Consider the following 5000-nt stretch of genomic DNA (forward strand, 5'->3'; position numbering starts at 1 on the left):
AACCCTTTAAGACCTGGCAGATTCTACTAAATGTCTTCTAAATCCTAACCGTTTAGTGAAAAGCCAGCAGTTTGTTTCCTATCAGTGGTGATCACGTTTCATTCAGTATGTTTCCTATCAGTGGTGATCACGTTTCATTCAGTATGTTTCCTATCAGTGGTGATCACGTTTCATGTCAAGGACCCCCGGAATTGTATGTATTTGACCGCAGACCCCCATCTCAAAACATGTTGTTCCAGGGACCCCCCGAGAAAGAAAGATTTCAGTTACAATTGACACATTTTCAAAAATAGCAGCTATACAAGCTTGAGTGCACTATGAGCTTGTACAGAACAGATCAGTGTCCAACAATTAGAATATTGTTTAATTTTCTTGAAACTTTTATATATTATAAGATACTTTCTAAATGTGTTTTAATCAGATTTATAATGACTCATTAATATGCATATGGATGGTTGTTATTGAACCATGACTGACCTTATGACCTTTACAACCCTTACAGATCACAAGAACGGTCACTACATCATTCCACAGATGGCTGACAGTACGTGTGTGTGTGTGTGTGTGTGTGTGTGTGTGTGTGTGTGTGTGTGTGTGTGTGTGTGTGTGTGTGTGTGTGTGTGTGTGTGTGTGTGTGTGTGTGTGTGTGCGCGTGCGTGCGTGTGTGTTTAACTAGCTGTGGATCTGAGCGGTGTGAGTTTTATTTCAACAAACATCATATATAGTTACAGAAACTAAGGTATAAACACAATCTAAATGCTGGTCGTTTATAGAAATCCATTACGGTTTTGTGGTGGAAAAATAAATAACAAAAACAGCAGATCGTGAAGCTCACCGGATGTGTGTGCTTTTAGATTGACATGTTGTGAGCTTCGTAGATTGACGTGTTGTGAGCTTGTAGATTGATGTGTTTGTGAGCTTGTAGATTGATGTGTTGTGAGCTTGTAGATTGATGTGTTGTGAGCTTGTAGATTGATGTGTTGTGAGCTTTGTAGATTGACGTGTTGTGAGCTTGTAGATTGACGTGTTGTGAGCTTGTAGATTGACGTGTTGTGAGCTTGTAGATTGATGTGTTGTGAGCTTGTAGATCGTCTATTTAACTGTAGTTAGATGAAAGGGAGATGCACAACTTATGTTGAATTTTTAAATGTTGCAGTTCAGTGCCTGGCCAGTAGGTGGCACCAAAGCATCGCTCATTATATGTCATGATAGTGTGAATCTGATTTACATACAGGAAGTGAGACTGGATGTGTTGAGGCCCAGGAAAAGATACATTCTCAAACTAACAGTTCTTATACATGTTTGAATGGCCACGTATGAATGGCACTTAGAAGTTAGTTCTTAGAACGTGTGTGAGGATTGTTGGCGCGCAGACGCACAGTGGGCTTATAAAAACCAAGGAAACTAAGAGCGATGTTCCTGATCAAGGTTTCACTCAATGTCTCCGTATTCTACTCAAGGCTGTTCATAAATACCTTGTAAGTTCTATCACCACCAGCCAGTCGAAGGATACGATTTGAAATTAAAGTGAGACGAATTTTGTCTGAATGAACCACACTTGCCTCATTAACCTACAGGATTTAATATTGTCTCTTCATTAAAAAAGAAAAGCATACGTAAGAAGAAAAGCTTTTCAACATAGTAGACTAGCTGTCCATCGAGGCTCACGTTACCCGCCAGGGTGTCCGCGGATCTTGAAAAGCCTTGAAAAGTATTGAATTTGGTTTTGGAAATTCAAGGCCTTAAAAATGTCTTAAAAAGTATGGAATAGTGTGAGTGGGGTATTGAATTTTATCTGGGGCAGAATGAATAAACGTGTCGCAAACAGAATTGATTGTTTCATTAATATCCTCGCCAGAAAGTGCCTGCTTTCTGTCTCTTTCTGCATGCAGCGGAGTCACAGCGCTCTGCTCCACTGAACTTCAACGCAGTGAACTGGTCTGTCCATTGCTTGCTCGCTCCCGCGTACATGAACGTGCTCTGTCACTGTGATGTGATGCTACGTTTAGCTACATGCTAAAGCTACTGCCGTTTCTGGCTTCTCGTCTGAGGCACAGAGTGAGGCTGCAGAGGGTCATAAACTCATTAAGTCATAAAAAGACGTCTGATTTTCAAAGCGGAGAAACTAATTATCTGTGATTTACAACAGCCGTTCTCCCGAGCGCTCTACACGTTCTCATAGTATTGCGTCTCTCCATTGGTCTCTCCCCTCTTCCGAGAGCCCCATATAAACAGTGGTGAGAGTATACTCAAATGTTTTACATGTAAAAGTATCTATACTGCAAGTAAAAGTCAGAATTCAAATGTACTTGAGTAAAAGTATACACTTAAGACTAAAAGTAAAAGTACTCATTATGCACAATTATTCTGTTTCACGTGTTACCCCTTTGAAAATAGCCATGCTGAGTTATGTAGGCTATACTTTTCAAAGTAACTAGTAAGTGGAGTAAAAGTACAATATTTGCCTCTGAGATGTAGTGGAGTAGAAATAAAAGTAATGAAAATTGGAAATACTCCATTAAAGTAAAAGTACCTTAAATTGTAGTTGTAATTACAATTATAATTAAGTACATTACTTGAGTAAATTATCTTTTTATTACCTCAAGAAAATAAAAAAGACCATTATTGCATCAAAGTAATCAACAAACTAAAACTATACTATCAAAAATGTTCAAACATTAGCCACGTTGTAAAATAATATAAGAAAGAGGCAAACATGTTATAAATAGCCGATCTAAAAGCTCACAATGCAAAAAAAACTGGGGGGACATACATTTTTTCTGGGACCCATTTGAATGACCACCTGTGGTGCAGGACTCATTACATTAAACATCTAGCAACATCACTGTACATGTTTACTTACTGTCGTTATGCTGAATGGCATCATATTACTTGTTTACATGTATTTATCCAATGCAATTCAATAAACAATGCAATAATAGTAAACTTTTAATTTTTTTGCCGCGGTTATGGTATTAAATTTGTGGTTTTAGAGGTATTAAAAAGCCTTAAAAAGTATTGTATTTGTACTTGGGAAATGTGCAGATACCCTGGTTACCGCAGTCGGCTCTTTACGGTGATCAGAATACTTGTGGCAAAGGAGAAAAGTGTTTCGGACACGCAGCAAAATACTTTTATTTATTTTTATTTTGGCTTCCACTCCATTCATATGCTCTGGTTACAACTTAGAGGGAAGACTATGTTACCAAACTAATAACAATTTAGCATGTTAAGTTGTACATCCACATAGAAGAATCAGCTTGATATAAACTTTGAAGTTGTTTTTTTGTGTCGACTTGGTATTAAACTTTCCAGACAAATAGATTTACAGTTTATTCAAATGTAATGTAAAGTGAATTGCTCTGTTGAAACGACCCGATTGCGGATAAGCGGTTGAAGATGATGGATGGATGGATGGATATACCAGTAAGACTCCCTAATCGGGAGATAAGCGACCGTCAGGTCACAGCGTGATTTTTAGGGCACAATGTGTAGGAGCAGTGTCCAAAAAAGTGTTAAAAAAATCGGCCTGATGGTGGCGCTACATGGGAGAGATCCATGTTTTTGATGACGTGTGTAGACATATTGTGTACCGATTTGCATGATTTTAGGGCAAACATAAAAGTCTTTGTCATGGAGTCAAACTCCAAGACCTTTGGATACGCAAACGAGCATTCAAAGGTTTTAACTGAAAAATCCATGGCAGGTTCTTTTCCTCTTTGTGTTCTGAGGCCTTTTGAGTTGCAATGAAAAAAAAATACTCTTTAAAAACTCTTTATTCCTTAATTTCTCACTGGTCTTGTGTTCTCTCTCTTTCTTTCTCTCTCTGTTATTCCTCATTTCTTACTGTTATTCTGTTCTCTTTTCTCCGCTGCGTTGCTTGGGGTCACAGAGCTCGTCCTAAGTGCCCGACACAGAGGTACCTTCACTGCACCTCCTTCTTCACCTCCTTCTCTTCACCTCCTTCTCTTCCTCTCTCCTTCCCCTCCTCTCTCCTTCTTCACCTCCTTCTTCACCTCCTTCTCCTCCTCTCTCCTTCGTCTCTTAACGTTTCCCTCCTTCCCTTGTGGTCTCTCCATCCTCAGCTCCTCCAGAGGGAAATCCACCCACCATCACGGTGCCCGTAGCGTACACACAAAGTTAAACGTAGGAGAGCTTAGCGCCGCTCCAAAACCCCCATAGTCATATCTTAGTCGTTCCAAAACCCCCATAGTCATGTCTTAGTCGTTCCAAACAACCAACCCTGTCAGGTTTGTGACTCTCTGGGCTCTATTTTGATTGTCTAAAGTAGCAGCTCTTAACTCATTCTGTGCCAATCACGTGTATACACGTGATATATTAGCGCATCCCACAGTGCCAATCACGTGTATACACGTGATTAAAAAAAAAAAAAAAAAAAAAAAAATTGAAATTTTTTTTTTGATTTTTTTTTTTTGGACCCATCAAAACTAGTGAACATGATTTCAATCGCGATTTTGCATGTTTAACCCCCATACAACCCCCATACAACTCAGGTAGCAGACCTCCAAGCTCACAACAGTGTAAAAACATAATGGCTATTATCTCAAGAATGCCTGAACGGATTTCCAATCGGATTTTTTTGTTTGAAAGCTGTGAACAAACTGCAACAAACCCACAACAATGCAATCCAGGATTGCATTGGATTTTTTAGAGCTATTCTTCTCTGTTTTTTTCCCATGCATGAGGTGTGCAAGGTTTAATCATGGCTAAGTTGACGAAAATAAGGCTTTTAAAATGCTTGGTAGCCAATAGCTAACTTCAAGCTAACTTCATCCTCTTCCTGTACATGAACAAAGGAAAGTGTTTAGGCAAGTCATGGCTGCAGGGCTTCTGCATATACCAGCATATCTCTATGGGATTGTCTGTGGCACACTTGGCCCCCTCTAGTGGTGAAAGGGTGGCATTAAATGAGTTAATTGACTTACCCTGAGCTGCTTGTAGAGTCGTGGGTGTCCTGGCTCGTCCTACGCTAGCCAGCT

The 5000-nt window shown here is 39.5% G+C and overlaps 1 pseudogene across 1 annotated transcript in view; it reads left to right on the top strand.

Moving 5' to 3' along the window:
- LOC308289430 (ARF GTPase-activating protein GIT1-like) overlaps window positions 1-5000 on the top strand; it is a 37963-nt pseudogene that overhangs the window by 2880 nt on the left and 30083 nt on the right. The window contains exon 2 of the transcript XR_013963350.1: window positions 3893-3919. The product of XR_013963350.1 is annotated as an ARF GTPase-activating protein GIT1-like (transcript). The remainder of the gene's footprint in view (window positions 1-3892; window positions 3920-5000) is intronic.

This window comes from Nannobrachium achirus, assembly GCF_963921795.1.
Source record: "Nannobrachium achirus genome assembly, chromosome: 8".
Classification (NCBI taxonomy): domain Eukaryota; kingdom Metazoa; phylum Chordata; class Actinopteri; order Myctophiformes; family Myctophidae; genus Nannobrachium; species Nannobrachium achirus.